The following is a 12,442-nucleotide window of genomic DNA, read 5'->3' as shown; positions in this document are numbered from 1 at the left end:
TCGATTCCGCCTTCCCCACCTCTATTGTGTTCGTCCTTTATACGTGTTCCTATCCCTTTTCCTTATATATGTTTCTGTATATATGAGTATTTATTCGCCGTTTGGCGGGATTTCGTGTTTGAATGTGTATTTGGCCAATGTGGCTCATCTCTTTCTTCTGGCTATGCGTGCCACGAAACGCACTGTTCTTTTCCTGTATGATGTTGTATGAATTCTAACCACTGACCTTTCCTCTTGTGTGTATTGTCTATTTCTCCTTTGGTGGGTGAAACAGCCCCCTGACGCCATCTCTTGGCTAAAGAATCGGGGCGCTTGGCGACATATAAGACCCACGGATCTCAGGGTAAATTACATATCCTCGATAGCTCAAGTGGTTAAGAGCATCCGCCCGGCAAGTGGAAAGATCCGGTGTTCGAGTCCCGGTTGAGGAAATATTTTTACTCTTGTGATCCGTTCGATTCCGCCTTCCCCACCTCTATTGTGTTCGTCCTTTATACGTGTTCCTATCCCTTTTCCTTATATATGTTTCTGTATATATGAGTATATATATATATATATATATATATATATATATATATATATATATATATATATATATATATATATATATATATATATATATATATATATGCTTTCGTAGACGTAACACAGAAGTGCCGAATAGTACAATACACAGTAACACACAATATAGAAACACAAAAAAAGAAGAACACTCACACGTTATTTCTTGATATTTCGACGGAAACAATCCGTCTTCCTCTGAAGATATAGAAGTAATTACTTCTATATCTTCATAGGAAGACGGATTGTTTCCGTCGAAATATCAAGAAATAACTTGTGAGTGTTCTTTTTTTGTGTTTCTATATTGTGTGTTACTGTGTATTGTACTATATATATATATATATATATATATATATATATATATATATATATATATATATATATATATATATATATATATATATATGTGTGTGTACATGTTTCTTTATATAATACTGGGACGTCACAATAGAGCACAAATAAAATAGCAACATTTAAAAGGACACTCACTCAGTAAATTGTTCATTCAACAATTAGTTTACATATAGTATAGTATTAGTATAGTAATATGTACGTATATATATATATATATGTATAATTATATATATATATATAATTATATATATATATATATATATATATATAATTATATATATATATATATATATATATATATAATTATATATATATATATGTATGTGTGTGTGTTTGTGGGTTAAACCTACTTAGCTTACCACATTTAAAATAATAGTAAATTTTATATTTTTCTTTGTGGTCGTAAATAAAAACAAATACGTATGTTGTTATGTTAACCTAAACCATTTTTATTGATCTTCTTAATCAAAATTGGATCAAATTTAGGTTGTAATAAAAAGAATCCCACTTGAATTTATTCATCGTAACATGCGGGAGAAAAATGAATCTTGGAAGTAGATTGAGGAAAAATCGCCAACTGAATTTCTACGACGCGATAATTTTGCGTGGTGACTGATTGATGATTTGAGGAATTAGTTTGGAAATGGCGAGGGACTCTGATATGCAATTAAACAAATAAATTGATCAGTTCATGACTAATTAAGGGGTTAACTCCGTGGAAACAGCGAACTAGGAGCCGATGTAACGTTCAAAACATCACTATTATGCAGTACTTTTAAAAGTCTTCTTCGGAATCATGGCATCTGTCTTTTTTTTGAAAAAAAATCCGTACAAAGGAATGGTTAACTAATGGTTTAAATTGCGGTCCGAATGATTCCACGGGGGAATAAGGGTAAATAATGGCGATAAATTGTGCGAATTAGCACCGCGAGTAAATTTACCCGTGAATAGCCGAATTTAATCTTATTTACTTGAAAAAGGGGAAAATAAATCAAATGTTTTTTCGCAATTTAAATGATAGGAGAACGGAAATTTAAAAAAATCGGATGTTTATCTTTCTCCTCTGAGCGATGTGTGTCCCTGGAGTGCCTCTTGGGCAGTGGGGCCAATGAAGGAAGAATTGTCCTCACTCACAGTCCCATCTTGGGGTCAGGGGCAGGAAGACGTGTGGGGGGGAGGGAGATGGAGGGGAGGAGGGGGCGGAGTCTCTCCTCGACGAAGAGAGAGGGAAACCAGTGCAAGTGCACCGTTTGGGCGCGAATTCACCTTGGACGTCGGGATGTCTGTGGAATGAAACACGGTACCGAATTAAATAGACGATTTCATTGCACTGAGCGGAAGATGGGAGGCGTGCAGGGTCAAGGAAGTGAGCGATGTACTTCGCCTGCATTTGAATATGTGTAAAACGCTCGAGAGCAATTGCTATAACAATGAAGTGAATATTCGATATTTCGCTAAACGCTTCCAAGGTAATATTAGAGAACTGGTAAACAGTAAGGGAACAGGATATTTAAGATTTATGAATTCATGCTGTAAAATGCTCCTACTGAGCGTTTCCTGTTGCGTTCCGTTTGTTTCAATAATCCTCATACATCAATACACCATCTCTGAAATTAGCTATCAAATCAAAACATTACTTGTATTGAACTACGAGCACTCTTCCAAAAATATGGATCATAATTTACTCAATTCCCAAAATGTTTACATTACGAGGGCTGTTCAGAAAATAAATTACATTTTTGAATAAAATATGAATCCATCCATCGTACAGTAGCCGAACTGAACGTGTTTCAACTTGCAACAGCGTCTGCTAAACTCAATACTTAAGTCAAATCAATGAAACTCGAAACACGTTACATATTAAACCAACAGTATTGCGTGAAATTATTTCTAACAAGGTTACGTAGGCAAATAAATTTTATAATACAAAATCTTGTTATATCAAGCCTACGATGGGTGTTAAATTCTTTCATACTTATCAATTGCAACACAGTAAACAATCCGAAGGCTAGTTCACAGGCGAAGTTAGATTTCACCTTGTACTAAGCCCGAAGGATATGAAATCCATACTTTATTTAATCTAGTCTATTTTTAGTAACCTTACCTTTTATAAATTAAGGATTAGATTACTTTAGTCGGAAAAGAGGTAATTACTGATAATTAATTAAAAATAATCAATTTTTGTTTGCTAATAATTCCTGAAATAAATCGTTAGCTTTACGAGCAATAAGATATCATAATGGCGCAGTATTATATAAATCATAATTTGATTAATATTGCAATATAGTTTTGCATAAAACATTCGTTAGTTTTGCCATTTATTTAAAAGATAAAACTTTCAAAAATAATTTAATCCCATGAAATTTTGCAATAACAGCAAAAAAGATGCACTTTTAAAGTTAACTGATGAAGAAATAATCTTGTAGTTCTTAAAGATATTTTAATCTCGATTAGCTGCTCTGTCTGTTTGTCCTCAACCACAGTTTACTCGTCGAAGTCACTTAAGGGGTCGTAGTTTTTGTGCTGAGAGTGGATAATTTTATCTTATGAATTTTTGCGCTGCTCGATAGAACTTGAAATGGAGGATTCCTTCTGCGTTTTCAACACACCTCAGTCGTCTGTTAATCATGCTGTAGATACTTTCAACAGGTAAGGGTGTGAAATGCCGTCCTTCTGACCTTGCATTAACCTAATCGTCAGACTGTGGGTGAATAAGGGAAGGGGAGGATTGGGGGTTGGGATTCAATCCGAATGGGATAGGGGAGGCAAATAGGCACTACGTTGGGGGCACTGTGTGGCCGTGAAAGTTGAACAAACATCGGCCCTCAACTCCCCTTACCCCCTACTCGCCTCCATCAGAGCCACACGTCCGAGAACGACCCGCATCCGACCCAGCCCAATATTGACACCCTGACCCTCGCCACACACATACGTGTACAAGGGTCCTCGCTCCCAGTGAGGCACAAATTGCGGCCCTAGCACTAACAAACCGAACCGGCCCCGTGCTGAGTTCCCGATCTCCTGAGCGCCGCTTTTAAATGATTGCCGCAGACGCGCGAAACGTCGCTGCCGCGGGGACGAAACAGTTGAAACGGAAACTTCCAGGTGCACGCCTCAGGTGATCGCCTCGATTACTATTAGATCATCGGAATCCGATTCTTACTTCACCATGGACGCCGAGTGCACGGCGTTTACTATTTCACGGAAGAAAAGTTGATATTTGGAGCTTAAAAAAAATGATTTTTTTGAGTCATGCGCGAAAGGTGTCCTCGTATGTACAGTATTGAACATTGTCATACTTTATTCCTTTTCCCCAAAATCGGAAGAAAATTCAGGAATTAAGGATAAGGAAAGAGGCGTGAATGATAATTTTGGATTCTAGTTACGTAAAACCAGTTGGTCTGAAAAAATATTCCCCGTAAATAATGGATAAGTAATGTTCACGGAAGCAATTCATGTGTAATAAAATCATTGATTTCATAAACCACGTTATACAGAGAAGACTCTTAAACTTCCAGCCCTCCGCTTTTAAATGTAATCGCAATTGAATACAATAGCCGACAACATGCATGGGGAGAAAAAATCTCCATTTAAAGATTCTTTAGCAAAAAATGCATTGTTTTCAATGATATATGGTGGGCAATACTGCGGGCGCGGAATAAAAATGGGGCTGAAGAGATGCGGCACGCGAGGGAGTATGGAAGACATTGATGAGACGGTAAAGCGCCAAGTAAAAGGATCAGCACGAATTCCATACCATGGCGAAAGTGAAGCCAGGGGTCTGTTGGTGAAGACACAGTGCAGGCTTTATTTCTCACGGCATAAACAACCAATGGCGGCTTCTTATTAAGGTGGTCGCAGTGGGGGCGTCGAAGGAGTGTTTCTTGAACCTGATAGAGTCCACGTCAACATTGAGAGCCGTATTTTCCGAAATTGGTAGCCATATTATATTCTGAGCGGAACCCTCTGGGAATCCACGAAGTGGTGGGAGGAGAAGAGAGTTGAGGGGCGAGGACCGGAGTCTTATCGGCCACAGCCGGGACACCTCTACTGCCGCCCTTGTATCGCTTCATTCTGTCCCATTGCTTAGCTGGGCCGGGACGGAGAGTTTGGATATCTATCTCCATTACGTACGATACCTAAGAATTATGAAATTTGGTTGCTTTTAGAGTGGAGGTATCTTATCCCAAATATGCATCAGACTGAAATTGAAGAAAAAAATGCTCAGAGAAATAAGTACACCCACCGCAAGCGATTACAAATTTTCCTCCGACATCCTCAACACACATTCGTCCAATTTACTTCTGATTTTTTTTTCTACATCTACATCTACTTAATACCCCGCAAGCCGCCGCAAGGGCGTGTGGCGGGGGGTGCTAGGACACCACCCATAATTTAGAAAAGAAAAAGAAAAAAACCGCATGCAATAACATCATAACAAAATCATATATATAAAAAAAACATGGCATACATTCATGCATGAACACTTAAACACTTACACCCCACACACATGCAAACACTCAAACTACCAACTAACATACACATGCACCTGAAAGTATACCTAACATCTCTATAGTGTTTAATTTTGTTCCGACTTGTAAATTCAACGTTTTTAATATTTCTAAAGTGACTTCGGTTTCTTATTATTATGATTTCTGATTGTTCGGGGAAAGAATGAGTATTTGTACCTATCTGTCTTGGAATCTATCTCCCTTAGTTTATCTTTGTGGTATGATCTACCTAAGTAGTGTGGGGCCATTATAATTCCTTCAGGACTTTTTCACTACAATCCGAACGAGAAGTAAAAACTGTTTAAACACGAAGACTTTGAATAACGGCTATACATGTAAAATTATCGGTATTTATCCGGGTGTTGAGGTGATTTGAAATTGTTTGCGCTTCCATCTCTATATTTTCATCCGACTCCGCCTCTTCCACTCCACTTCCTTGGCAGCCTCAGCCGGCGGGTGCAGGGAGGGAAGCGGAGGAGTGGTATTGGCCGGGCATTATCGCCCTCGCTGATGGGAAATTGGAGCAATTGGACATGTACCTACGGCATACATACCTGTACGTGCTCCCGCGGCCGAAGCACCACAGGGAAGGGGTCGGGGAGTTCGGGGCCTCTGGATCACGTCCTGCAGCCTCCCCCCCCGTTTACCCTCGCTCGTCGTTACGCAGTTGAAGACACACTCCCCTCAACCCTTTCGCGTTCCTACGAAGTCTGGATAAATCTACCGAAATATGATCTCCATCCCCTTGCCTCCATTTATTTCTTCGGTGCCCACCATTATCGGGTGGTATTGAACAATTGGGTCCTCCGTTCGCTTCATGAATCGGCACTTTCGCATAAACGAAACCGCTCTCGCATGGGATCTTATAATTAAAATCGTAAGAAATTTTGTGGGTTAATGTTTGAGTCTTGGAATATTCTTTTGCTCTGATATCGAACAGTGGGGATGCCAGGAATCGCATCTGATACATCCCTCGTTGAACTTATTTGACCCCTCAATTTTCGTAGTAACATGAATATGGGTGCGAAAGACAATAAATTTACGAGAGATAAAATCTCACGAGAACTCGTACGCAACCCGATATTACGGTTTATAAACGGATGTTAATTTTCAAGCGTTCATGAAAGAAGTCCGTAATTAATGACCTTGTATTTGAGAGGAATCAGTACCGATTACTCTACAGGCTAAAAATTGAAACAAGATCAGATTCACCCGAGGGCATACGCTGCATAAATGTCCACCGCCGTGATATTATTGTCCCTTCGTGGGCTCCATTGTCCCCCGTTGCAGCCGCTGATTTTTACAAACGAAATGCCGCATTGCTTTGGCTATTATTGATGCATCAAACGAAATTGCTCATATTTGAATTAGGGACTTCGCTGATGGCATTGAGTGATATATGCGCATTACGAAATATGGCCGACAGTGCGTCCCTGACATGTAGTTAAGTAATTATGCGGCTGGGAGATCAGCGCCATGAATGCACTCGACGGTAAGATTTGAATACTCGTACACTGACGGAATAACATTCGATAAATAAATGGGACTTAATTGTTGCACCTTAACTGTGAGTGGGATACAAGTAGATGTGAGGTGTAAGTTTCACGCTCGACACTTGTGACGTGTTTGAAGGAACACGAGGCCATTCGTTAGAATCTGATTCATTTTGCCGTATCGAGTTTCGTTTACCTATTTGCCTCTAATCTGAGACAATGTCTCATTGCCTCTACAATGTCTTCAAGCATATATCGAGAAATGTTTCGGAAAAATAGATTAATTTCAGATATTGCTACAATGCCTCAAAATTCTTCAAAGTACATTCCTTGAGCGTCGCCACACTTTCATCAGAGCGGCTTTTCCACGACTTGAAGGCTCCTAGGTTGGCGGATTCCGGAAGCTTCTGTAAGGTACGCGTGCAAGCTTCTTTGACGGCACTTGGGGTCTAATGGTGGCGTTCTTTGATGGATAGTGAATTTCATTTTTTGGTGGTGCCAAGTCGGGACTGAAAGAGGGTTGGGGAATCGTAGCGATGACGTTGCAGAAGGCCTTCTCAAGCAGACATCCGACTCTTCTCTTTATCGCCCGTCAAGACCTTCGGGGCGAGTTTATCGCAGATCTTTTGCATCGCCAAATTTTCAGTGATAATGGTATGTACTGTCATCTTATCCATACCAATAGGATCTGCGATCATGCGCACACTTAAACCGATGGTCTGAGTCGAGCTTTTTACGCATGCGTTGTACGTTGTCGTCGGTTCTTGTCATCGACAACCGTCCAGTGCTCGTCCTCCGCGCTCTCTCCGCCATTTTTCAAGAGCGTGTTCCGCTTAAAACTGCAGTTTGTAACATGCTTTCTTTCATTCTTGCATATTTGACAAATCACGCCCAAAGTCCATACCCGAAATCCTCGATCAAACACAAAATTTTATGGTGTACTGTTGATCCATCTTTCACTGCATTTGGGCTTGCACCGAGATACTCGACAGGGGTTCATAAAAACACGATCTAGCCTGAACGAACGGTCGCAGGTGACTCATGCTTGGCGCGTGTTGAAGACCAGACTCTCCCCACCACCGAGCCTGCGAGATGCGAGCCTATTGCAACGTACAGTCACGCCAGGAAAAAATTGTTCCCGATAGTTTTAATACAACCCTTATCTTTAAATTCATGCGGAAAATCATGAGTAATTCTCCACTGAATAAATCAGGAAAATATATTGGCATGGTGAAAATATTTTCGAATGGAGACCATGGAAATGAACCATATAAATGCAATCCATTCTCTTTAATAAATAACTGCTATGTTTTCTCATAACATCTCCTTCTGGTGAGCATGAATTTTCTCCAGATTCCATCGTTTTACACACATTATCCATTTTCCGAGTTCTTAGTAATTCATTTATTTGCTTCAGTATATTATCACGTCAGCCCACATATATAATTTTTGCAGGGTGGACTTGGGATCAATAGATACAATTTTTCACCGCAGCCCAACGCCAGTGAATGTGTCTATCATTATACGTATTCTACGCTGGGTTGAGATGGATTTAATTAGAATTAAAATTATTTATTTTGGATACCCCAAAGCCCTTGCTAAACATTTTGGGTTCTCTAAATATTTGATTCAGTCCTTCCACTCCGTATTGGGCTGATTTCATCATCGTTATCAAACATTCTTGTATGTCAATTCAGGAAATTATCTCGTGTCACGAAGAACCCTATGGAACTTGGCGAGAGGCGCAGCTGTTTTCCAGCCACCTCACGCCGCTGGGGAAACAAAGGGGGCCGTGGGGCGGGGGGGGGGGTAGGGGGTAGGTAGGGTTTGCATTTCTCTACGGAGGGGATGGCGAGGGATGGCGTTGTGTTTGATTGTGGATGCACGGGAGGGATTGCATCGGACGCAAAATCAAGATCTCCAGTGAAATAATTAATCCTTTGTGGAGGCTGGGAGCATCTGTTGAGATAAACCTTGACACGCAAGGCACGGCCGGACAAAAAACTGCAGAGAACTTTGTCAGAATAGGGGACGAACACATTAAGTGAGTACGTCATCTCGTAATATGCACGTATTTAATGGTGGGAATATTTGCAGGATTCGAGTCATTCAAAATCTGAAGCGTTCTACGGTATCATACTGCTGTGTTTTTCTATATATGCATATTTTATATAAATGCATCGAGTTGTCATTAGTTTAATATAATGAAGTGGAAAATGAATTCTCATGCAAAGTACCTAACATTTTATCCAGTTGTCATAATCCCGAGCCTTTTTTTTTAATATTTACTTTTGTATGATATTTGATGCTGTGGGGTTTAAATTAAAACGTAATTAAAAACAAATAACCCGGAACTTCATGAAGATATTAATGACTAATTTTAAAATGCCTCATATTTGGAGAGGAATTCACAACAATAATGCTTACTTTATAACCGAGGAACATCCCATCGCTTGGTCGGTAGCGTTTTTGGAATGAATAAAATGCCTGTGCTGCCATCTAACAGACAAAAGGAAGTCATCGTGGAAGGCGTGCAAAACAGAGTGAAAGGAAAATTAAATCAGGCCCATGGGGGAAAACGACCACCGAAATGAAAATGATATGCAACTACGAGGAAATTACCATAGTCTCTTAATTGAGCACATACGAGAGCAACCACATTATTAGAGAAGTGATAACATGAGACGCGGTTACAGTGTGATGAGATCACAATCATCACTGCTAATGTACCATTATGTAAACGGATTTGGACGGTGACTGACCTATAAACTTAGTTTTACATTTGAAGACGAGAGATTTCGGGATTTTTTCTTAAAAATACGCTTATTGTCTTTCTTTTTTCTGGCCCAAAAAATATTTGAAATAATAAAATCCGTGTAGGAACTCGTAGTTACGCCTTTTATGATATATTGAGGGAATAACTCTTGGCTGAGAAATTTCGCAGCAAGACACTGGATACCCAATATTTGATATTGCCCATGAGAGCTTGATCTCAGCTCGTAGAAGCGGCAGTCCTCGGCCGTTGTTAAGGCATGTCCAGGGTTTACATCATTATTGAAATTTCAGCTGCCCGATCTGTTATCTAAATGGAGATGAGACACTAAGGTCGTGATTCCCGTCCTCGGTAATGTTCCCGAGAACTACTTAGAAGTGCTGGAATTTCATGTTGCAACGAGCACAAAGCCTCTGAATATTTATCACGCATGAGTTATCGTCAAGAATGATTGATTGCCGCAAGAAAGTTAAACATGTTAATATCAACGTTGCTCCCATTTTTTTTAATTATTCTGGAATTTGTCGCAATTGCTATAGATGACGTGGCACTATGGCCTCGTAAAAACACGTCAGCAACACCCTCTGGAGACTTTCGAGGAAAATTCTAAATCCCAATGAGAGCCTTAAAAAAATATTTCATGCACAATCGTTGTTATTTCGTTGGAGGAGGGAACTGCAAAGAAGGGTGAGCGAATAATATATATCCATCTATATATTTATTATTTTTTTTAAACCTCCGACAGATTTCTAGGCGAAGGAGGGAAAAAGTTCGACTGACGGCCGGAAAAAAATACAGGCGCGCGTTCGTGGGTGGGGAAGGAAAGGGGGGGGGGAAGCTTAAGGGGGGCGTGGGTTGGGAAGAGTTCTTTGTCAACGGCCGGAGTGAATAATGCCTGAGAGCGGGCGAGGGTTTTGCGGGGAGGGGACGGGGCGGGGGATGGGGCGGGTGGGGGGGAGCAGGACGAGGGATGGAGAGGTAATTCCCTGCCGCCGCCAAGATTTCACACCTCACGAAGCCATAAATAACAAAAGAGAGGCGACACAGGGGATTCAGGGCGTAAAACAAATGAGCGATCGCAAGCGGAGGTGAAAGCCCGAAATTCCAGCGAGTGCAAAAGGAAAAGAATATGATGAACGCATTTCGGGAGATCCCTTTAAAAGGAGTCGCTGCGCTAAGTGCTACACGCGTGACAACCTTTAAACCAGGGGCGGTTTGCGTGGGAAGTCATGCAGTACGCGGGCCGAAGCCAAAATTGTGACGTTTAAATTACCTTTACCCTTCACGTTCCCACAAGTACCCGAACACTTATGCTGAACAGACAATCAGACATAAAGTGGGATACATATTAATATATATATATATATATATATATATATATATATATATATATATATATATATATATATATATTCAAACACGAAATCCCGCCAAACGGCGAATATATATATATATGTATGTATGTATATATAAACTTGGACAGCAACAAACAATATAAGAACGTATGAAAAGAACACTCATACGTTAATTATCAATAATTTCGACGGAATTTAGCTCCATATATATATATATATATATATATATATATATATATATATATATATATATAATGTATAACACTTAGCACTAGTGGACACAGACAAAAACACAGAAACACACAAAAAAAGAGACTCACTATTTTTCATTTTGTTTCATTTCATTTTGTTTTTGTCTGTGTCCACTAGTGCTAAGTGTTATACATTATTATTCACGTCCGTGAGTCTTTCAAAAAGTGTTATATATATATATATATATATATATATATATATATATATATATATATATATATATTTCTTTCAGAAAACGAGAATTACAACATGAAAAAAGATTATAAACACTTTATAAAATTATAGCAATTAACGCTAAGAATTTATAACAGCCTGCTTTTAATTTAAAATCTATGAATTATTTGGCTACCGTTGAAAAGTAGACTGACTGGAAATTAAGCCACAGATCTCAAGGACGAATGCACAGACATGTGCAGAGATGCGAAGTGAATAGATGCAGCAGCTAAAACTATCATGCTTATATTTAATGAAATATTCGCAAAAGTTCATAGATTTGGTTTTTAAAGGCAGAATTCAAGTTTTTGTGGCAGAACTAATTATTATCATTAATGTTTGTTCTTTAATCAGGTTAACTGCCTATTAGTACGAAACCTCACCATATGCATGGCAATTTAAGCAGCATTCAAGCATTAAAAAAAATGCAACACATAAAAGTAGAACGGTTAAAAGACGATTTCGATTGACTTTTGTAAATTTTTAGCAAATATCGAAAAAATAAACAATGATATATTAGTATCAAAATTAAGGAAAAAGGAAATGTTCTTTTATTACTAATGTGCATGAAATTTTGAGAAATATGAGCACATATTTATTTTATTTTCATGTAATATTATCTAGAATTACAGTAGAGAGACAACAAACGATATTTTAAAGTAATTCGGTATGTTCTCTGTACAATGCAACTCAAGATTATTTCAATTTAAAACAATCATCAATTATATTTGCATCTGAAGAATAAAGAACGTTAAAAAGCCATAAAATCATTGATTGGAATTATTATAACCGTCAAGAAAAAGTTTTTAATTGAAACTATCGAATGCTACAGGAGTGGAACAATATAAAATTGTATACTTTCAAATCATTCTTCAATATACAATATTATTTGACACTATGAGGAAATGATATATATTTTTAAATCATTCG

General features: G+C 38.8%; 1 non-coding gene across 1 annotated transcript; it reads left to right on the top strand.

The window, feature by feature from the left end:
* Positions 1–355: 355 nt before the first annotated feature.
* TRNAA-GGC (transfer RNA alanine (anticodon GGC)) lies at positions 356–431 on the top strand. The gene has a single exon. It is a non-coding gene; the product is annotated as a tRNA-Ala (tRNA).
* The last annotated feature ends 12,011 nt before the right edge of the window (positions 432–12,442 follow it).

Source organism: Hetaerina americana, unplaced genomic scaffold (genome assembly GCF_022747635.1).
Source record: "Hetaerina americana unplaced genomic scaffold, ioHetAmer1.1.p SCAF_20, whole genome shotgun sequence".
NCBI classification, from domain to species: domain Eukaryota; kingdom Metazoa; phylum Arthropoda; class Insecta; order Odonata; family Calopterygidae; genus Hetaerina; species Hetaerina americana.
This window is presented reverse-complemented; position numbering and strand designations above follow the sequence as displayed.